At 38.0% G+C, this 24,274-nt stretch overlaps 1 protein-coding gene across 7 annotated transcripts in view; it reads left to right on the top strand.

Moving 5' to 3' along the window:
- The window catches only part of FRYL (FRY like transcription coactivator), a 161,849-nt gene that overhangs the window by 26,443 nt on the left and 111,132 nt on the right, over positions 1-24,274 (top strand). The window lies entirely within an intron of this gene.

Here is a 24,274-nt window from a genome sequence, read left to right as displayed (position 1 = left end):
ATCCATCTTACTGAGTGATGAACTTACAGCCTTAGGGAATTAAGCTGGTGGTGGTGGTGGGAGAAAAGGCTTTCCTTGGAAACACTCCTCTTAGACTTTCTGATTGTAACATGAAGCACTTTTTTCAGTGCATCAGGCTGAGTAAGATAGGCAGCTGAGGAGAGCAGGGGCAGTTCTGTTTTGTTAAACAAGTTGTTCCTGTGCAAGCAAATTACAACAAGTTAGTGTTGTAATGCTGTGGGTTCTTGAAGGCTGCCTACAGAATAAAGTCTATTATAGTTGCCTGTACTCTTGAAAACTGATCAGAAGCCCATGGTGTCTGATGGTGAAGGTTTTTAGCCTCATTTAACTTGAAATGCTGTACAACAGCCCTGGAGCTTATAGTTGGGTATCAATGTGAATTTTAATATCTCCATAGGTATATCCTACCAGTTCTGCTTTTATGCTACAGTCTCATTTCTTTATAGCTCTCAATTTAAATAATATTTTTTCCACATGTTATAATTTCAGAAGAAATAGAATTGTCTTTGTGTCAGGTTAAAAGAAAATGCTATAGCTGATTGAAGTTTGTAGACTAGACAGATACATTCATCTTTGTTCGGTGTTTTGTTGATAGTTCAAGCAAATGAAGATAATAAACATAGAATAAACTAGTCTGACTGTTAAAGATGAGTTTTCCTCTCTTGATTAAATATGTGGCAAATGGTGACTATTAGGAGTGATTTTGTGGAAACCAGCAGTGCCTGACTAATATTGCTAAATAGTGTGATGTCATCATTTACGAAATGAAGACTTAGAGACTGTTCTGGGATCATGCTTTTACAATAGCAGATAGTAGCTGAATCCTCTTTAAATTATCTGCTTATTTCTATTTTTGTATCTTGGTAATGGAATGAACTGCTCTGCTGGAATAGAGCAAAAGAACTACTCTGTTTACCAGTTGGGTATGCTGCAGAAGGCAGGTGCTGACCAAACAGGTAATTAAACAATAGAATTATTTGAAAAATTGTAAACATTTACTTGCTTATTGTTGGCAAATGTAGTGTTAATGTTCTGCAGAATTTAATATAATGAAGCTGTTGAGGAATTCAATAGTTTTTTAAAGCTAAGGTGGTTTGTCCTACTTATGTGTTTGAATTTGAGAGTGAGTGGTGTTATTGTTTTTTTTCTTTTTACCTTCTGTTCCTTATTGCTGCTGTTTAATAGGGGTTTTTGTTTGTTTGTTTTGGTGAGAATTTTAGTGAAATATTGAGCCTGACAATTATTTTTAAATATAACCATATTTTTGAAGTTTTCCAACAGACAGACCAAGCAAAAAAAAAAAAAAAAAAATCTATTCCTGGCATTGAAATCTTAAAATACTATTTTTATAATTACCATTGTTGGGTATGGGTTTGCATCTCGCTGACCTAAAAAATTTGTGAGAAATTCAGGTGATAAAATTTTTTGTTATTTGTTATTAAAATATTTATCATGTCAGCTTTCAAAATACTTACTCAGTATATACTTTGTTTTAGAGCTGAAAATAGGACCTTACAAATATATGCTCTGTGATACATCTCTTAAAAAGTGTAATTTCCATCAGAATGGTTTCAAGTGTATTTTAGAAATCTTTTCAGAACTGTCTTTTTAGATGTATAAGATTAGTAAAATTGTAGAAGAGAACCACAACTGACTTGTTGAAGTATTTGTATAGGACTGTGTGCATCACAACGCTTAAAAGAGGTTAGTAAAAGAACAGGCAGTTTTTAAAAATTCCCTGTGGCATTTAAGAGTGGACATGTTCTCAGTTTTAAAAATTTGTTTCAAAAAATCTACAATCCAAATGAAACATGCAAAGTTGAGCATGGAAGATTCACATTGTGGCGTTAAAGAAGGGAAGTGCCCTAACTGCCCTGTGTGAACTGGCAAATGGCAGCTGTGCCTGTGGTGTGCGAGATGTGCCCTCATGTTGCAGCTCTGTGCTTTTGTTGTAGTACAAGGCAGGGTAGCTAATACTGTGGAACTCTCTTAGTGGCCAGCTGTGTAACTCAAATCTGCAAGAACTGTAGAAGAGATTTTAATTTTATCAGTGATGCGAGTAGTCTCACTGCTCACTGCCCCCATGTTATTTCTGTGTATGGAAAACCTGCTTCACTTCAAGTGCTTCTGCTAGAAGAGTAAAAATACACCAGCAGGAATCTGTTCTTTGGAGGTAAAGTAATGGAGCTGTAGCTGCCCCAGGAGGTTAGCAGCAGGGGCTGGATACACAGAAAGTACCTTGAGCACTGCAACCCTGTAACACCAGCAGCTCTGCAGGGCCTATTGAGCTCCCCATTGCATCTCTAATCAGCCTTGTACAGCAAAGGATGACTTGGGACTTAGTGCTTATATGTGAAGTAAAAGTCCGTTTCTGTACCCAAGTACAGAGTTTTGATGAGAAAAGACTGGAGGGGTTGGTATGCAGCTAAATGCCATGGCTTCCCCCTCAATCTCTGCTCCCTTGCTTTTAAAGACTGCTCCATTATACTGCTTGGGATCCAGAATACTATTTACATAAAAATCTCTAACCTCTCTCCTTGTTTTCTTATCACTGAAGATAGAATTGTTTTGCTTGAGTAATGCCCCAGGAAATTGTTCTGTGTATGCTTTCCGTAAGAAATATTAAGTGAACTTCTCCTAAGGGCCTTTGGAATCTGTGCTTGAAGCTCTTTGCAACAGAAGGTATGGAAAGGAGGATTTTGGTTTGATTTTTGAGTGCAGTTTTACAAGCGGATCAGGCTGATCTAGCAGTTTGCTGTCAATGAAAAGGGCAATCTCACTCACAGCTGTCCAGCCTTCCCCATCTTCTCTTGGCCTCTGGTGTGGCTTTTCCCTGAGCAGATTAATTTCACAAAGCCAACGGAAAATGTTCCAGTGTATTTGGGGCACTTTTTGAAATGAATCAGCAAGGGGACTTAACTTGCTAAAAGGGCCTTTTGGGTCGGCAGTGAGGACAGCATCAGATGTCTTACCATCACCAAAAGTAGCAGTCACCTTTTGGATATCCTCTGTTCTAATTGATTTGTGGAAAATGAACTCTTTAATATTTTAGATAGATGGAAAAACAAGCATTTCTCTAGAGTTTTATTTTAAGTGCAGGGATGATATGTTTTATTATTACTGCTTATAAGCAGATAAAATGACCATTGGATAAATGTTTCTTAAGTAAGGCATTAGCTTAAGACAGAGTCAGTAAAGGACTGAAATAAGGTCCAGCAAGTCTTTTTAAAAGTAAGCCCAAGTGCAAAGAGAATATGCCTCTGACTTGTTTATTTTACCATTAATACAGAAAATCAGCTACAGATATGTTTAATTGTCAGACACCTGAAATATAATTTTGACTTCAGTTTTTTTAAGATCTGATTTTTTAAAATTGCCTACATAATTATATGCCTAATATACCTCTGCTGTAGTTTTTTTCAGGGTTTCATCTGAAGAATATGTGTGCAGAAGTTTACAGTGAATATATTTTAGTCAAATGAAGTAATTGTAATTTAGTGCTTCATGAAAGGTGTGTATCAATACAAATCAAAGGTGGATCTAGAAGTGTTTCTTCATAATTTACATCTCATTTTTATGAGTATATTTATATAATTGTGTGGAGTATATGTGTATAGTGAGGAGGTAATTCACTTGTTTTCATCTGACACATGATAAAGAGAACTTATCAATTATTTTTTTGCTATTGGTCACTTAATAGATTATCTTTGTATCATGTTTGCCAGGTCACTTTTTGTATATCTTCTGGACTTCAAGCACTTAAAAGGTTTTCTCAGACATGATGTTAGTATGAGTTTTCATGTGACAGCTGAATCAATGTAATGGTTCAGTGTTGTGAACAGGAGGAGATTGTACCCCTCCACCTGTGTTTTTGTCTTGTATACTCATTTTTGGTATTCTTGTTGTATGTCTGTCTTTGGTGAGACTATTCAACTTGTTAAACCAGAGGAAACCCTCCTTCCCTTTCAATACCAGTGGATAGGTAGCAAACTGGAACACTGAGAAATAACCAACACCAGAGTTAGAAAGTGAATGTCAGTAAATCTGCTGTTTGAACTTTGTTTTTCTGTTCTTTTGATTTTGTGTCCTGCAGATTGTAAGGTGAAAAGTAAGAAGAAATAAAATCTCCAGTTTATTAAGGGAAAAAAATAAAAGGTGAAATTGGACAGTATTTAGCCACAAATATTCTTTGAAATGTTATCTTTAGGCTAATTCTTTGAGATAATGCAGATAAAATTTAGTGGGAGGATTGTAAATTAAGTACACATCTCTTGACTTTTCCAATCTACAGTTATTTTTGAGGTAGTTGTGAGAGAGACAAAATAAAGCTTATAACTTGAAGGAGAAGAGGGGAGACATGAACATGTGGGGGATGTGAGAAAACTTAACATAGACAGAAAACCAAGGAAGTTTTCAGAAGATTCTACAAAAGCTGATTGGGGAGAGTTGTGAAGTGCTGAAGTCAACAAGATGTGGAGAAACTTGTTGCAAAAATATCTGGTACTGTAAAACTTTTCTATCTATGATATACTGGTAATAGAAGAACAAAAATATCCTTTTAAATTCTTCGTGTCTAAGGTGTCCACAGGCCTTGAAAGTGGCATTTTGAGAGTGAGAGAAGAGTTTAGCATGTTGTTCCTTTCTTGATTTATGCTGTAAATATCTTGCACGTAGAACAGATTTTAAAACTTAATCTTCTATCAATGATCCCAAGGTAGAGTATATAAAAGGCTTGATAGCATGTAAAATGAAAGTATCATCTTATTTTTAAGGAGTTGTTTTCTTTGAAGTAAAAAACTGTTATCCTTTAAAACATTAAAATTGATCTATGGGATAAAAAAAACCAACTAATATCCTCCTAATGCTCAAGAATGTATTTGAAAGGTCAATATATTATTTACTAGGAGGATTAATTCAGCAACTGCATATGAAGATGCCATGCTTGTGATACTAGCAATTCAGATTAAAGTTACAGAAAGATTAGAATTGGAATGTTGTAAAATGGTTTTTCAATTATCACATGAAATAGAGTCTGTGTTTCAAATGGAACTAGTTTGTAGGTGATCAGACTAGTCTTACTCTCCTTTAGACATGGTTTTTCTGTTTCTAATGAAAATGTGAATTTTGTGGAAGAATCAGGTATGGTATTTTTCAATAATTGATATTTTTGATGACTATTGGTAGTTTCTGTTGGCTGCATTTGTTAACTGTTTTACATCTTGGTTTTTAAACTTCTATGATTCTAGTTGCTTTTGTTCTAAGCTCTTCAATAACAGCATGATTCTTACCCTGTGAGTTCTAACTTTATATGTGTTCCTGTATTATGTGGATCCAAACTGAGGGAAAAAGAATTTCATCTACTTCCTCTTAAACAAGGGCTACTTTGGAAAGCCTTTCCGTTTTTAGTAAATGTCATTCTTTGTGTCTCTAACTTACCACTGAATAGCCTTTAGTTGTTTTTCAAGAAAGAATATGTTCTCTCAGGTAGTAAATGTTGTTAAAGTGTAGCTGTGATTTGGGAAGCAGTGTTAGTGACGTTGGTTGTTTTACACAACGTGCACACTCTTGTTCTCCAGCCAAGTTCTAAAAGGTCCCTTTCAGCAAAGACCCAACCCCGCTAGGCAGGAGGGTTCTTGACTCATGCCTGTAAGCTTTTGATGTTTGTATTTATTTATAAAAGAAGGATTCTGTTAGGAGAAATCCAAAATCACTACTGTTGTGAAGAGACGGGTAAAAAAAAAGCCATGTCACTTTACCAGTGGAACCTTCTGAAGAGATTAAGTTTCTGTCTGCAGCAGTTTTTCATTACATGCTCTGGATGTTCAGGACTTGGTGTATCCTCACTTCATGAGCTGTGCTATATAGGGAGATACTACATACATAATAATAGTTCCTTAGCTGATTAGTCCAATGAGGTCTGTAGTGACAGGCATGTTGTGGACCCTGATTGCTTGGAACACGTTCAGTGCTCATTGACAAGGCCAGTATGGCAATATAAGCTTCAGGTAGTCTAACATCAGGATGCTCTCGCACAGTCGTATTTGAGACTGACTCAAACCTGCCTGGGGTCACTTGACATCTCATAAAAATGCACTGGTACGAGCTTTGTCTCAGTTACTTCTTTGAGAGGATGACTTGCTGAAGGAAGGATGTTTTTAATTCCAAAGTATTTTCTAACTTAAACAGGAAAACCAGTAATATATCTAAAAGAAACTCAAAACTTGTATAAAAATATGGTATTTATCTAATATGTTGTTTTCAGTTTATTAGAGTTAGTTTAAAACTTTTTTCTTTGTTGATTGGGGTTTCCATAAATTCCTGTTTCATGGAAGGAGCCGTGCAGAGCAGAGTAGGTTAATTTGCCCAGATATTGAGGAAGTTATACCACAGACATTGATAGGTATGTTGTACATTTGGATAATTAACATGTTCATATCAGTTACTGGGAGAAATGAACAATATGCAAATGCTTTATCAGTATATAATCTGACTGACAAATAGGGAGAGCCAGTTGAATGAATGGAAAAAGCTAAAGCACATTTTACGTGAACACTGTTTTAGCACCATGTTTCAGTTCTTCATTTTTCAGTAATTAGTAGGGCTTGCAGTGGAGTGATGCCATTGCTTTAATTTGATGTGCTGTGCCGGATGCAGGTGTGTGGATGCAGAGCTGCCTGCCATGCTTCAGGTGGAGCGCTGGGCTTTGCAGCTGCTGCCCTGTGTGCAGCTGCTGGCAGAGGCTGTTTTCTTGTCCACCAGCACTTTAAGGAACTTTGTGTTGTGGACTCTTTGCACAACTTCCCTGAAAAACATGGCCTTGTAAAGTTTTAGTGTGTGTTAGGTTTAGTATCTAACTTGCATTTAGCTGCCCTTGGGTTTGTTACTACTTCTGGTTCTCTCCCTTTCTGATTTTTGTATTTCTTTTCTTGCTTTTCTTTAGTGTAACAGCATGCTTGCTCGAGATAAATGTTCAGAAATGACACTATATGAATATTTCCGATTGGCAAAACAATGTATATTTTACCTTTTAAATCTTAAAAGCATCTCTATTTTTTACTTATGCTTCAGGTTCCTGCAAGTATCTGTCGTTTCACAGAGATGGGAAAGCTGCAAAATCCAGCATTAAAAACACTTAATTGTTTAAATCCTGGTAACTAAAGCACTAGAAAAAGGTTGTAAATATTTGCTGGCTTTCGAGTGAGAAAATACGCCAGTTTTGTTCAACTGTGAAGAATGCCATGTGAATGTGATTATTTATTTCTGATATTGAGTGGTGGAGCTCCATATTCTCCTGCCCTGTATAACTGAAGCATCAGGAAAGGCAATTTCAGGAGCTGAAACCTCAAGAGAAAAGTGGCTGTCCATGCCTTGCCCCTTCTTGCTTTCCTTTTCCTGACTCTTATGTACAGCTGTCCATGTCCTTATACTGCGTGTGCAGAGCTGCCGCCTACAGAGGGGTTTGAGCCATGGTGGAGTTAATTGGTAGGCTTATGATTGCGAGGGGGTTTTACAGACACTTGTAGTAGTTTGCTTTTGTCACTATGCCGTCCCCCATCCCTCTGCCTACTGTTGAGTGCCCTGTGGCACTCAGAGGTGGCTGAATGAGACAGTGCGTTAATGTATGAACAGGAATGGACTGCGGTGACAGTGCCTCAGGAGCAAACACTCAGCTTTGCTTATGGCAGAGGGAGGAAGGCAGGAATTCACTTCCAGGCACAGAGCGAGCACGTACACAAGGATCTTCAGCTGCCCTGTGAGTTTAGTGGTAATCTGCATCCGAGAATATTTTCTACCCAAGTGCTATTGCGCTCATGAGGCTTAACAGATTGTGGCTTCTGTGCTGAGTTTATTATCCCTGTAGTTACCGTTTTTCTTTAACTTTTTCTTGTTTAAAGTTTTCCCAGATGAATCATGAACTCTCAGTGGGTTTCCCCCCGACCAATGCTCTCTGTAGGGATAGAATAACTGATCCTTGCATAATGTAAATACGATGTTTCCCATAAAAGTGGCACAGGCATCCAGCAGCTTGGGAGGAACAACAAAAATAGAAACATAACTGATTTGTAGCAGTTGTCTTGAGGCCTTGTAGGGTAACAGAGTTAAGCCTTACCTTACTCTATCTATTTAAACGCCCAGCAACTAAGCAGGGATTTTCTGTGTAGCTCTGTAACTGTTTCCAGGTTCCATTTAAAAGGCTGGTGAAAATGAAGGGCTGGTTCCCTGAACCCAGTGCATTGGTATGTTTGTGCTGATGCACAGTGAGGAGGCTGACAAGATACAAAATTGAATAGATCAGACCTCAAGGCAGTTATTTTGGGTTGTCTGACACAGAACCATCCTAACTGGGCTTTATACCTTTCAGTTTTATTTGCAGATTGAAACCTAGCATCTGAGAAGGGAATATAATCACTGTGTTTTCCAGAATTTTAATTACAGGGCTGCTTGTGGCAATTGAGAAACTTGCATTTGTCAGATTTATATGTGGTAGCAGTTTTAGGCTTGTGTATCATTTTACCTGTCTCGTTTAGTCTTCGAGGGAGATTGGTTAAATATCACCTCAGAACTGCCTATTGTGGTTTTTGAAATGCTTCACCTTTTTATTACTCATTTGTTTCCTTGTTGTCTTACAATGTTTGCTGATCTGGAAAGCTAGATTTTCAGGAAGGGCCAGATATCTGTTTAGTATAAATTCTTACAAAATTCATAAGGTTGTTGTTAAACTACCTTGAAAATTATTTAATTTTCAGGATTTAATTACTCTGAAGGTTGTAGGGATTCTTTTCCCTTTTTGCCATTTACAGCAGATTTACTATTCAATCTACATATTGTTAACATAATGAAAAGTTAAATATTAACTGTATCCTCTTTGATCCTACTCAAAGACCGTGTTCTGCAAGAAGGCTGTGCATCTTGAGTGTCCTTCCAAAAGTATCTGGAAAGTTCATAATTTACTTTAAATGGGAAATACTATTTTAGTTCCTTGTGTGAATGCATTTTCTGTCAGGCTGTATCTCCTGAAGATGAATGTAGTAGGTCTGAAAACTGTAAAGAAACTTCTGGAAGCAAGAGTAGCTGTATGCTTTTTATAACTGAAAAGAATGCCTTTAGCTGTGGTTTTAAATTGAGTGTTAATGCCAGAATGCTTTGGTCAAAATAATCTAAATTATTTTATAGAGGGATAAATCGCAAAATCATATTCTGTTATCTTGGCCATCCCATTAGGAAAAAGCAAGAGCTGCACTGGGGGTTTGAGGGAGGGAGGTAGTGTGTTATGAGTATGTTCCTAGAGAAATGAAACTATTGTAGAACTGGGGAATAACACTTCAAATGAAGGGGGGGAAAAAAGGAAATGAAGCTAAAAATCTCTAATGCTCCCTGTGAAACACAAATTAATGACTTGTAAAGTCTTATTTCTTTGTCATTTAAAAGCAAACTTTTTGAAGTCAAATATTTGTTCTTTTAAGATAATAAATACAGCAATATCTTCAGTCATGAAACCCCTCTTACCTTTTCAGCCTGTAGAGGTGAAGCAAAAACACCATTGTGTGAATCACACTAATTTTTTTTTGGTCTATGCATATCAGTGTTTGCTAAAGGCCAGATCTCTGGCATTTACTGCAGCAGCAGTATTATGCATATGGCACTTCATGTATGTTGTTCAAAATAGTTGCCAGCAATATGTCTGGGCAACTCTAAGAAAATGGCATGGTGTTACTTGAATTAAAGCAAAGCTGTGCAAATAGCCTTTGCATGCACATTTCTGATATATTGATCCTACTATGGATAATGATCCTTTTAGAAACATTTTTATTAAATACCTAATTCTACAAATAAAGAAAAGTTCTGTTACTTGTACTATCTACAGTGCTAAAGTTTCTGATCTCTTACATTGCTTGTATTGTCTAGCTATTAAAACACTCAAGGCAAATCTTACCTGTCCTGTGACTGGGCTAACGGTACATGTGTTGGAAATTCTATCTAAAAGGTATGTATGGAAGTGCTGAATGGACTTTGCTTGTCCAGGTGAAGCGTGCTATGGATGAATGGTACCACAAATGGACAGTCTAATGCTTCCAGGAGCAGCTGGGCTCGCAGTGCGTGAATCTTGCAATGCATCGCTCTATTTGCAGCCTGCGGTCTATTGACTTAGGTCACTGAAGCAACTTGAGCAATTTGCTTCTGGCCATCCTCTTTTAGTAAAGAGTTTTCCATATCTGAGCAGAAAGCATGGTGTGGACTGGGCACTTGGATTAATCATTTTAGTAGAGTACAAACAGCTTGCGTCTGCAGATTGAGCACTTCCGCTTTACTGCACCTACAGTCCAATTCTTGTCGTGTTCTTTCAAGAGCTTACTGATACCAGTGTGTTTATTCATGCATACCTCACCTTGACCCTTGAGAAAGTATCAAAAACAGACTTTATAACAGTCTGCTTTCTTTAGAAGTGAAATTAATCCAGAATCAAAAGGTATACAAATACTGGGATCAGTGTATAAACTGTGTATGTATTAGAACTGTGTAATGTTCTATGAATAAAAATATGCACAGATCCTCAGTTTCATACTTCTTTTTTTAATTTTTTTTTTTAGATTTTTTTTTCCGTACATGAACCAGCTCCAGATCAAAGCTATTTGCTTATATTTAAATGCAGGTGCTTTATTTTCCATTTTATCTAAAATAGTAAGACGTTAATCTTATGGAAGACTTCTCTTATAAGTACTCAAAGGCATAGGTATTTTTAGTGGCCATGCTTGTTGCTCTCAGTTTTAGACACAGTGTACTTTCCAGAAGACTCTTTCATTTTCCTCTCTGAGAATGAGGAACTGGAAAAAAAATCCATGTTGTAAATGACATTTTTCTAACACAGTTCTAGGAATACATGATGTCGATATCTTGTAACTCAGCATGATGAGTTTCATTAGGCTCTTCTCAAATAATTAGCCTTGTCTGTGTTTGTCCAAGATTCAGAGGCTTGTAACCCTAGTTTTTCTTTCCTGTTTTTACTATTCCTGTTTTGATTCTAAAAATAAAAGGCTACATTTTAAACTTTGTGGTTTATACTGAAATCTTCTGTTTATTCTAGTATTTGGTAGGTTGTTTCATTAACTCATTTCAAAGGAAAACCAAAACCCAAAAAGTCTGATATGGCAGTCATTGGGATTTACACACCTTTGGTTATAAAGCAGTTAAACTGAGTTGTGAGGAAGAATTATTGTTGGAAGGCTTGTGCACAGTTGTACAGTAAGATAACTCTTATGACACTGATGCTTATATGATAGGTCTAAGATACTGACAGACCCATCACTCCATTTGTTAAATGGACTTGTACCGATAATTTGGTTTTGCCTTTCTTAGGGGAAGAGGAGGGTTGTGAAAATACTTGGTGTAAGCCATTTCTAAATCTAATAAATTAGTGATATCCATTTAATCAAAGCTGCTATATCTGTGCATGTGTGTATGAGAGCATACATATTCATGTAGTATTAAAAGAGCATCTTTCTTTTCAAAATATTTTTGTTCCTAATATTATGTGTTCCTAGTCTTCAATGCATCTACTGAAATCCTTAGGAGAAGCTTATATTCTTGATACTTACAGTTCTTATTCCTTAGAAACTGTTAATGGGCTAATATTTTTTTCTATTAATCATTTAAAATTAAAATCGCTAGTCTCCTGGAGGAAACCCTCCATGGTGATCATTAGTTGATACTATGAGTAAGTAACAGTGCTACAAAATCTCAGATGCCATCCTGAAAAGCCATGTAACTTGCTTGGCCAAACACCCCAATGTCATAAATTTTGAAAGAGATTTCCTAATAATAATTTAATTTTGAAATGCTATTTTACAGAAATACTGACAACTTCTCTGTTTGTTGAAAGTCTTAACAGACTCCAGAAGATGGAAGGAACATGGAGATTAGTATTTTTGTAGGGTTGTTTTAGTGTATCTCCTGGAGTTTCTGGGGTGATTGTTTTTTAATAAATTTTTGGCACTAATAACTTTAAGAATAAAAGCTGAGGGGGGGAAAGGGCAACTACAAAGAACCCAAAGTGTATTTTAAAAAGTCATTATTTTTGAGGTGGTTAGAGAGTTGGCTTATGATTTTGGAATGCACACTGTTAACAAAGATTCCTTTGAAGAAGTCTCTGTAGCCCAGTGTTAAAGGCAGTCAGCGACCAACCATAATTAATACAGGCTTTCAAATTAGTGGTGAAATTCATCAGCCAGTTCCAAAATCTGACCTTTATATCCTACTCATAGCAAAATACAACCTCTGTTTTGTCTTACTTAGTAAAGGAAAAAGGAATGCTTGAAGTGTAACTTTGAATGTATTCATAAAAGGAGTGATGAGAAGGAATATGAGGTAATACTACCTACCACATAGGCAGTGCCACCAGAAACAGGCTTGTGAGAGAAAGTTCGATGCAGAGTCCCAGAGAGTTACTCTGTGAATGCATGTTCTGCTGTACCCTGCTAGGGAAGAAAAAAGTACTATTTCAATGTAGGTGGCAATTTAGTATCTTATTATGGAAAATTATTTTTTGCATGGGGAAATTTGGATTATTTTTAGTCTCTGAAAACTGAGCGATGTTACTGGTCTCTCAATAGAACTGTTCATCTCCTAAATGACAGCAGCTGGTGCTTGAACCAGCCTAATGCAGTGACAGGCTTGTCCCGCTCTTTCTCCAGTGTCTTGCTGCTTCTGTGGTAGACCTGTCACTTAGAGCCACTTAGTTTTACATCAACTGGTTTATGTTACCTCTCTGTTAGTGATAATTGTTTTTTCTTTTGAGGGTGGGGGGTATAGATTAAAAAAGCCCCAAACAAAGAAAGCCAAAACCACAAATAAACCCCAAACCTGAAAAGTATTTGATGTACACTGTTCTTTAATCTTTCCTCCAACTTCAGATAATTCTAGTTTGTCTGAGGAAACAGGTAGTATTTTCTTCTCATGGCTTGTTCACTCCTAGTACATTATGGACTGCAGTTCTGAAACTGGATTTTTAAAAAATCACCTTAAAGCAGATTTAGTTAATCAGTCTTCCTTGGATCCATGTGATTTTTTTGGTTCATCTGTATGGTGTGGGTCAAATTATAATTTAAGCAGACATAGTTAAGCTGCTGTTTTGTAGCTACTGCTACAATATTCTCAGCATCCAGTTCTTTCAATTTCTGTTACTTGACCCAGGAGTAGTGTTACCTTTGTAATTTGGTGTCAGTTATGGAAACAAACATTACTTTCTCCATGTCATTTCTTCCTGTCAGTATGTAGAAATCTCTCTGATTTTTTTTTAATTGTCCTATAAAATCATGAGACACTTTCAGGTGTGGTTTTGATCTGTGTAAAGATGACATCTGAAGCTGACAGAGAGCCGCCAACTTTTGGTTGTACCTGGTAGTATGGACAAGGTGAAGGAGTTTTATCTGAAACTGCTTTACCTGGTGCTGAAATGGGCAAAGGCTATTGGTAAAGTATCTTGCTTTATCCCAAAAGACTAATTAAAACCTTAGTGCTACCTAAGGCAGTGTTGGATTGCATCCCTAGGAACCCAGAACTGTAACTTCTAAGAGACTTTCCATTGTGGACAGAGTAAACTATCAGAGATTCCAAAATTGTGTCAAGACCTTTTAGAACACTAAGAAAAAACCAAAACAAACAAACAAACAAAAACCACCAAAAAAAAACCCTAGCAAACAAACCAATGAAAACACCACCACCACCAAAACACCCAACCAACCAAAAAAACCCAAACAAACAAACAAACAAAAAAAAAAAAAAAAAAAACACAAACAAAACACCCACAAAGCAACCCAGACCGAGCTCAAGTACTTTAAAAGACTTCAAGGGAAAAAAACCCACCACCAACCACGCTCCACAGAGCTCGCAGAATCATAAGCGTTTGGGTTGGAAGGGGCCTTAAAGCTAGGTTAGAGTTCCAGCCTCCTGCAATAGCAGGGACACCTTCACTACACGAGGTTGCTCAGAGCTTCATCCAGCCCGGCCTTGAAGGCTGCTGGGGATGGGACATCCAGAACTGCTACTGGCTGTCGGTGTCGGACCGAAATTGGCCGTAGTTCTCTTGCAGGCATCCGCCGTGGGAATACTTACGGCCTTCCTGCCCTCCGCTGTGATTCTGTTTTTCACGTTTTGGTTTTCTGTCCTCCGTACCGCCACCCCTCCTTTGATTTTGCCGATCTTTTAGCGTAGACGGCTCGATTGGCTTTTGGCACTGCGCAGAGCAACGCCGGGCAGTTTATTTTAATTCATCGCGATTTTAACAGATCGGTTGGAAGTTTATTTAAAACTCGGCAAAGCGCAAACAGCCTTTTATAGCCTCTTCTGGTTGCTGCAAGGCGTCTTTCGGTTCGGCTGCCGAGGGCCGGGCAGCACGCTGGCCGTGCCCGTGTCGCTGGGAGCATCCCTCGGGAGGAGGGTGGGCGCACCCCGGAGGCGGGAGCGGCCCCGGGGCGGGGCCCGGCGGGCGAGGAGGGGTCGGTCCCGGCAGGAGCCGCCCCCCGCCCGCCGCCCCCCGGGCCCTGCGTCACGGCGGCCCCGGCGCGGCCCTCCCGCGGGTGCTGGCGGCGGCGCGGCCGGCGCCCCGCTCCGCTCCGCCCTGCGCGCACCATGCTCAGCCTGCAGGACTCCCTCTTCTTCGAGATCAGCATTAAGTCTCTGCTGAAATCCTGGAGCGGCACTAGCAGTAAGTATGTCGCTGCACGGGGAACCACAGCAGTGTAGCAGATATCTTACTTTTTTTTTTTTTTTTTTTTTTTTTTTGTGTGTGTGTGTGTGTGTGTGTGTGTGGTGTGTGTGTATGCTGCCATGTGAAATTGACCTTTAAAAACCAGGGTTTTAGTGGTCTTGTGTGCTGGTGCATTTGGCATAGCCAGTCTCGGAGCTATCTGCTTCTTAGTTCTCATGTAAGATTTTGAATGTATATATTTATTATTTTATTTTCTTAGGCTGCAGTTGTTTTAGTCTGGTAAAGTTCTTTGCACCCTTTGCTGTCCAAGAGAGGTGACAAGTAGATGCTCATCTCTGCGGAGTTACCAGATGCTGATGTCTTCGTTCTGTCAAGCTCCAAATGCTCCTTTGAAGCAAATCAGTCACCCCTGGACAGTGTATTTTAGAGGGAGGGCATTATTTTTGTGCCTGAAACCTATTATTATGTCTACGAAAACTGCCCGACTTGATCTTGTAAACGGCTTGAAACGAGAGTTTCTAGGAGGATTCCTTGTCTGAATTGAAGCAGCAAAGCAAGGATGCTGCTCTTGGTTCAGACAACCCATCTGTCCTCACATCACCCCTTTGCACATGCTTCAATGCAGGGTCTCGGCCCGGAGCTGCCTCGCGCTGTGTAGAAGGCTTTGCTAACGTAAGCACAGCAACTTCATGACAGGACGCCAGGAGGTGATAAAGATGATGTAATTGGACGTCAGCTGGGTATTTCCTACATCTTAAGTTTCTTATATATGTAAAAATGGAAAAAGTTAAGATCTGCAGGTAACTGGTATCTCAGCTTTATGTTTCACAAATTGCTGCTTGGGATGCACAGTTTCTACTCATCATACACTTCATCAAAATGGCTCCATTAGGATTTTTTTCCCCAGTACAGTAGTATATACTCACATGTCTTGTCAAGGGTTTAGTAGCAAGTCATTTATCATACAGTGTATTAATCAGTGCTAGGAGAATGTGTAGATACTTAGTTTGTCCTAATAGCTCATTCAGATCTGATCTGCTTTCTGTATTAACTGCTGTAATTCTTTTTTTGGACTGATGACTTCTAGGCTATTGTCTTACAAATTAAAGCAATGCCTGTTTCAGAACAGGTTTTCCTTATAGGTTTTGCTTTTTTAGTTTGTTTAATTTGTGTCTTGTAAATTAACAGTATCTGTTCCAAGTTATACCCTGTAATTGTACTTGGTAGTTATTAACATACTTGCTGCAACAGAGATAACCAGAAGGATTTTTCCAGTATTTTATAGTAAAAGTTGAAGATGCCTTATGAAAATGATTAAGCATTCTTAATGTTGATTCATGTATATTGCTTCCAAACTAAAGTAAATCATAGGATACAATCAGTTACAATAAATTTAGTCTGCAACTAGATATATAATTGTACAGATAAGGAGATAAATTGCAGCTTCTAGACTAGCTAATTGTCAGCTGTGACAAGACAGAGTAATAATAATAACAAGATAGAAAGCAATAATAATAAAAAGGGTGTCTGTGAAGAGGTTATATATGATGCTATGTTTTCTCCTTTATGCCCTCTGTTATGTAAGCACAACAGAGTAAGATCTTCCTGACTCCTTCATCAGGAAGTGGCACTTGGATCATCTACCAACAAACCGATTTTCTGTGTGCGCTGGTGAGATAGCTGGGGTTTATTTCACTTCTTCCAGGGTTGTCACTCCATTCGTGGAAAGGGTTGTGATTCCAGCATAGCTGCACGTCTACTCCATGAGCATGCGAGAGTCGCATTCTGATGGCGCGCTGTGCAGAGCGGCCAGGAGCAGAGCCCTCTGTGCAGCCTGTGCCGGCTCCCAGGACTGTGATTCACATGCATGCCTTAGTGAGTTGAGCTGAAGTGGGCAAGCTATTTGCTTTGTTCCTAAAACATTTTCTAATCGAGTGATGCAGTATGTGCAGAGCAAGGAATTACACAATATTTATGTTGAGGATGAGTTTGGAAATTCAGTAAATATCCATATGCTAAGAAATTACTTGAGAAAAGTTTTTGCTATGTTTTCATAAAATTTTTAGGTGCAAATGCTACTTTTTATGTTTTATATCATAACTTAAAATTTTTACATGCTGAAGGATGTCAGAAAAGGAGTGGGTGTGCTTGCATGCGTTTCCATGTACATAAAAATAAGCATCTGCAGAGAATGTTGAAGTGTGTAACAGAATGGCAGCAAAGCTCCATGGGTCTGGTTAAGGGCTTGCTTAGCTGGAATAATGTTGCAGTGCTGGCTAAGGTTTTATTGTAGTTGATCTTTTTTCTTTCAGTAACAACAATGAAGTGACTTTCATACGGCCTAGTTGCAGAATGCTGTCTCTGTGCCAACAATTTTAGGCATTACTTCTTTTTAAATGGATTCAGGAATGTTCTTTTAATCCAGCAGTGAAGTGAGGATGTTCCTGATGAAGAACTATTTGCTTACTGAAGTTGTGAATGTGATGGGGGCTTTATACTGGCTTGTCCTCAGGTTGCTCGGCTCCATAGTATTTAAGGAATCTTAGTTCCAATGATGTATCTCAATGCTCTGGGATTCTGTTGTTTAGCCCATTTCAGTTTCAATATGTGGTCTGTCTACCAATTCTTCTGAGTTTCTAAATTGCAGGAAAAATACTAATTTTGGTTGTTATTTATGTTACTTGATGTAAGAAGGCTCTTATATTTTGTGCACAAAATCCTTCATTTAAGGTTAAGGAGGTCTGGATGCCATGAGAATTGCTTTTAGTGATGCAATAATGTGTGTTCAAAAACCAAATGTGGTGCTGCTTACGGTGAAAAGCATTAAGTAATAAATACCTTTCTGTAAGATATTACACAAGTTTTAGTGAAAACTAGACATGTATTTCAGGGGCCTTCAGTCTGGACAGGAACCGTGGCTTTCCAGTAAGCACAAGTACAATCCATTACTGCTTTATTAAAAGCTTTTTTGCATTTCCAATATATATTGTATTAATAGTCATGTCCTGTTTGGAATACAGAATTATTTCTGGGGTTTTTTTTGTTTGTTTGTTTGTTTTTTCTTTAATAGGATGTATTGTCTTTCTAAAACCTATCACACAGCTTTCTGTTCCTGTGCTGTGGTTGTGCTGTATCTATCTGGTAAACGGAAAGGACTAAGCAAAAGGGTACACCTGTCGTGTGGGTGCTGCTCTGTCCTTGAATTCATCCCTGTCTTCTTCTGGGGAATTCGTTTTGGAGGTGCCTCATGAGATTTTTTTATACCACCTTGCTCAGCTTGAATCAGAAGTCATTGATATATCTCAAGAACTTCTGCTGTTTAAGAGAAGAGGGCTGCACTTGAGCACTGCCCCTGCCAAAGCTACATTGAGGTCTTTGCCCTTGGCCTCTTTTTGATAAAGGTTTGTGACGGTGATTTTCAAAGTTACTGAGACTTGTGAGACTGGGAACAAAGTCCTGCCAGGAAAGCAAGTTGTATCTGCTTGTACAGCAGTTAATTTGGAAACTGATATAAAATCACAACAGAATGGAGAAGCTTTAAAAGCAAGTGAATTACTGGAGCTATGGCTGCCAGGTGCTGATGAGCAGGTGAAAACTGGGGAGCTGCCTGGCAGATACTTTTGAAACATTCTTTCCGTGAATTAAAAAAAAGCACTTGGAGTTTGCTTTTTAAGATTCATTTATCATCACATGGGGTTAGTTTGAATGAAGATTACTTCCTTCTTTACCAACCAAAAATGAACTCTTGGCTCTCAAGAGAGTTTCTGCTTTGCTAATACAGTATTTAACGAAGTAGATGTAGTGGATTCATTTTTGTCTTGTGGCTTGTTGTTTGAGGACAGCATTGAAGCTGTCATTTAAATGAGAAAGGTCATGTTACAGTGCTGTGATAGGAATGTATATGAAAAAGGACCATAGGAAGAATTCTGGGGAAACAAATGTTTTTCTTGACAGTCTTATTCTTTAGGAGAAGATGGGTGAGGTAGAGTATTTGTGGAGGTGTGCGTGGTGTTTTAGCAAAACCACAGATTTGCTGCTTCTGTGGCAATTTCTAGTGGATTATGCTTTTTAAAAGCAATGAAATTACCAGTTTTAAACATATTAGAAGTCATTACTGTATGATAAATTCAAAATTCAAACTTGTTTTCTCATGAACTGTTAAACAGCAAAGGAAAATAACCTGAGGAAAAAATTGGTCTGAGATGTTACATGATTGCTTCTCCTTCCAGACTGTATTTTGGGCTGAGTTATTAGTGGCACTGCAGTGCTCTAGTGAATTTTCATACAGCTTTTATATTCCAGTGGAAAAGACAGTATTAATTCACAATGTAGAGAAATCGTGTTTTCATGAGATACTATTTTTGGTGCCTTCTAAAACAATAATAGTTATTAAATAAGTACAATATTATGTAGGGTGTTAACTTTATTTCTCCAGTGTTAAGCATCCCAAACAATAATGTGCTTGGTCTTTTTTGTAGGAAACTTCTTTATTTTAACCTTAACTTCAAAGGATCACCTCAGTTAGTAGTGTTGCCTTGTCTGCTGAAACACGATAGTCTCTTTCTAGAGAATGTAACACTTTTTTTTTTATGATTATATCTTCCAAAATTGTTTTGACATATTGAAATGTGATTTTTTTAAATGAAAGATGAATCCAAATGTGTTAAGTTTTGAAAAAGCTACTAAATTCTGCTTTTTTTGAAAAAAAATTACAAAAACATACAAATACATTACAAAACAAAATATTTTCAAAAAAAAGCTAAGTGTAATTTGTGTTACTAAGTGTAGTTATAGTTCCCTGTACTACTCAAGCAGCAGAGTTTTTTCCTGTAGAAGGGAAGTATGATGACCTTTCCACAGTCTTTAAGTTGTCATGGGAAAAGCATGTTTCTGGCAGTAGTTAATTGCCCAATACAGTGTGAATGTATCGATGTATTAATGTATTGTGGCGTGTGACCTCCGTACTTGGCTCTGTTTATGAGCTTGTGTGGCCTTTGGTGATGGTCTCTTGTGCAGTATGTCTTGAGTCACACAAGTCATTGCATTTCCTGGTATATGGTGTTGGCATATGTTCCATTAAATGAGGTGCTAGTAACGTTCTGTGTAGTAAAATTTGCTATGTAAAGAGAAGATTGGGTGGGGGTTTTTTCCTCCTTCCTTCTTTCTTTGTTCTGGGTAAGTTTGGAATTACAAGATCTAGAAGTGGATGTAGGTTGGAAGAAGATAACAAGGCTGTAATTTTAACAGCCAAACTAGTTGAAGCAAGTAGCACCCTGAAGCTGGAGAATACCCAGCATGCACAAGTGAACGATCTCAAGGGAAGGAGGTCGGATGTTGAGGCTCCTGTATCAGAATGTTGAGGATCAGCTGCCTAGCAGTGGGAGGCTGCCTGCCTCTCTTGGTGGGCAAGTATGGATGTCTCAGCTCAGCTGGATCCTTGAGTCTTGCTCTCCTGTCTTTTGCATAGAAGCCTTCTTATATTTGCCCGTTTTTCTTCTGTATGACTGAAGATATGTGTGGAGTTTATTTGGGTATTTTGGGGTTGGTCTGTCTTCCAGTATTGCTAAGCATTCAGACCTATATATATGCTTTTTGCCTGCCTTACGTATTTGATGTCAGCAGTCTGTACTGTAACTCCTTCCATGTAAATTCAGCATTAGAGTGTGGATGCTCATTAGGGAAGTGTATGTATCCAGATTTTTACCACTCGTAATTAGCTAAGGTTATATGATATTTTGGGCCTTACTTTGGATTTCACTGCACGTAAAGATGGAAAATACTGAACTGTTACTTAAAACAAACACTTTTTTGAAGATTGTTTTGTGTGAAGTTCTTCTAATAAAATGCTTGTGTTGTAGGAAGTACATCCTATGTTGGGATATACATTACTTATCTTCATCAGACATAGATATGATAGAATGAGCTTCTCTTTGGGAAATTCTTTCTCTGAAAATGATAGACTTTCTGTTAAACCCATAACTAGATTCTGTAATGATTCAAATTGCAGAAGAGAATGCTGTTGAAAGGAGAAAGTGCACCAAATGCAAACCACTCTGTCAGCTACTGTTGCTGGAATAAACTGCATGCTCTGCATGGACTTCAGGAAAGCTCCAGATAAACCAATTGCAACAAGCCATATCAAATACCCCATTTCTGCTGACGTGTTGTTTTTTTGGTTTTTTGTTTTTTTTTTTTTTACACTCTAGCTCTGGTGCTTTTGTATTTGAAGGGGAAATGTTTAGACATTCAGGGTTTAATAGCATTTAAGAAATAACTGACACAATGACATTTCTTTCTTTGGAAAGGTGATTGTCAACTTCTGTTTGCTATATTATATCCTGTGTACATGTAGTTAGGAGTTTTCTTCTCTATACAAGTAAATGTTCTTCCTCATTCCTATACCAAGAGTAATGATGCTAGTCAAAGGGAGCTGTTAAATTCTGTTAGATACAGTGCAAAATAAAGGGTAAATTTAAAGAGGAAAAGGCCATTCTAAATCAGAAAGGACACTTGGAACCTAAAAGAAACTGGGCCGTACTACTGTAAATAAGAATTCAGTTTCTGAACTCTTTAACATTCCCAGTTGCCTGTGTGAATGTCACAAGCAAAGGTTGATATTGGTGGAAACTACATTTTGTGAGAGATTTCAGGGAAGTTAAATGAAACATGATGTGTGTAATAGACTACCAAGCTGCAATAACAGAAGAAAATAAAATGTTGAGGCATAGAATTGCTTTAACTGTTTTTAATATTAGAATATTAATTATTGGAAGATTAGGGTACAGAAGGAAATAAATTTTTTATCATTGAGCTTGCATTGATAACTCTCATTAGACAAATCCAGGAGTCTCTTATAGACTTTCCAAGAAGTATTTAAAATACAGTGATGGTCAAAAAGCTAGATGTGGAAAATATTTCAATACAGTTACAGAATTACATGGTTTATGATTCTTTAATTAATTTTCATCAGGATTTAAACTTGATGCCCTAAGTAGGTATAGTTAGAAAGAACAAGAAAAGCACGATGTGTAGGACAGATTTTACTCAGTTCAGAACTAATTCAACTAATGAATTTATATATATAAGTATTTTGAATGCTTTCAAAGTAGTAGTAGAAAACAACAGGTATATGAAACATTTCCCTCATTCTTTGCCTTTTTTCATTCTTCTCCTAAGAATCAAGAATTTGAAAATCCAGAGGAAAGAAAGAGTACCTTTTGTCAGATACATGCAGCCTCAGAAACAGACTTCTAAGAGTTTAAAAAACAACCATTTCAAACTTCAAAATTTTTTTTTTTATTTAAAACATAAATATTTATAGGTTTCTTGCTCAAGAATTCGTTTAAGTTCTAGAAGCAATTAATTTTGTAAAGAGATCTTAGGAAAGCACAGCATGGGAGGTATAAATAACTCCTGTGCTTCTGCCCATCAGGCGCAGCTGGCATGTGATTTGGGGATATTTTCAACTTTATTTTTTGAAGTTTTCTTTGCAGACAACTGGTACAGACAAGAATGGTGGTCTAGAAAGATCTATGAATGCCTTAAGCCCTTGCAAATCAATGCTACCTAATTAATGGATGTTTGAAAGAATTGTTACATTCACAGTGCTCTGGGTGTTGTTCATTTTCTTCCTTTTGCTGCTTTTATCCATCATCCCTGTTTGCTGCCTTTGTTCATGCTGCTGAACCAGAACTGAAGATCTTCAGGTTAGGAACAGTGATGTTTGCGAAGGTGCCAGGGTCGGTGGTCAGTAACAACTCAGCAGCTCTTAATGCAGCCCATACTGGGCTTAGAAAATCGTGTATCTGACATCTCAGTGGAAACCTGCCTCCCTTTTCTCTCCAACATCTTGCTTTGTGCTGGCTGTCAGCAGGACATAGCAGCTGGGCCGAATAGCACCAGATTTTTACTGTTCTTTCAGCTACAATTGAGGTCTTGTCCTGAATAAAGAGGCTGGCAACTGGCACTTGGTTTTTATGACAGCAGCATGAAGAAAGAAGGAAGCTAACCCAGGTGTACTGAGGTTTGGCTGAGAAATTCAAAGTTTTCAGTTTAAAGCTGTTTGAACTCTGTGTCCAGAAATCCATGGTAGACTAAGCTGTGGATATTAAGGTGGAATCATACATTGTTCTGCTTGTAGGGGTACTTTCATCCTTGAACCTCTCTTCAGAAAGTAACTGGGTAGGAAGGAAGGAAAGAGGAACCCAAAACCTAGAAATGACCTAGTAGAAGTGTATGGACAGGAAAGATTTTGCAGTCTTTTCTCTTTTTTTCTTCTTAAATAATGATTTAAAAAACCCTGAAAGAGTACTTCAAGTTATAATTTTTCTTCCATAGGAAAAATATAACGTGTATCACTAATTCTGAAAGAACTGCCTTAAGAAAACTATGGACAAACAGTTTCAGTAGTATGACAAAAGGTGACAAAAAGGAAAGTGATTTCACTTTTGGAAGTTTTCCTAGTATCTGTCACTGTAGTATTGTTTGAATAAATTTGAATAATTTTTACTTATGTATTTGCTTTTAATTTATAGTTCATGCCTATCTTCTATGGCCACATTATCCCTAAAGACATTACTGTAACTGGAAAACTGTAGTGCTCATCTTGGAGAAGACAAGGAGAACAAGAACATAACGTGTTTAATCAAGCAGGGGAGAGGATGGCAGGACAGAGCCTGGGAGGTCCTCGGCATTGCTTCTATATTATTTGAAGCAAACCTGTAGTATTTCACTACCTAAAATGTGATAAAAGATGTGAATTATGCTATCACTGAGCACAAAAACTTTTTTAAGCATATTGAAGCTGAAGTTCAGCATCACTAAAAGTCAGTCTTGCTGTGCCAAACTGGAGTCTTGCTGTAGATGCAAGGGTTTTTTGTTGCTTTTTTTAAAATATATTGTATGCACTGTACTTGTTATTCTGAAAACCTGAAGTGAGGAAGTACTGTGTTCTTGGTTAACTTTAATTTAGATGCTGGTTTTTTTAAACATATATTCTTGCACAGTTGTAGTTTTTTCTCAAGCTTTTGTATCTCTTTTCTGCTTGCTTACTTCTGCTGACACTGTCTACTTAATTGTGCTGAGAAAAATGATGTTAAGTCCTTGGGAAATGTTTGCAGTTTTAAGACTGAAGTTACTAAGACTGACTTCCAGAAACCAGTTGTGAATATTGGATAGTTTTAGCTGTTGGGGATTGAGAGAGGTGACAGAGACCCATGAGGCGCAGCTGTGCCATCCTGACGTGATTAAAACATCTCGGTGTTTTGCGGTGGTGTTAAAATTTGTGACCACACAAACTTAAATATCACATCCTGAGGGAAAAAGAAGAGCGATGAGCTCTGGATGTGGAACTCACATTTCCAGGTCACTGGCCAAGAGTGCAGCTTGGCAGAGGCCAGAGCTTGTTATCATTTCGTGGTTTGCATTTGGTCTCCTTCCAGGTGTCAGGACTGAGCGCTCCCTGCTTTGAGGCCCTAGCCCCCGACGGAGCAGCGCAGTCCCGCCATGGCCAAAAGGCCTCTCTGCTTCTGTTCCCCTCAGAAGCTGGTC

Source organism: Hirundo rustica, chromosome 5, assembly GCF_015227805.2.
Source record: "Hirundo rustica isolate bHirRus1 chromosome 5, bHirRus1.pri.v3, whole genome shotgun sequence".
Taxonomy (NCBI): Eukaryota; Metazoa; Chordata; class Aves; order Passeriformes; family Hirundinidae; genus Hirundo; species Hirundo rustica.
Note: the sequence above shows the minus strand (reverse complement) of the source record. Positions and strands in the feature narration are given on the sequence as shown.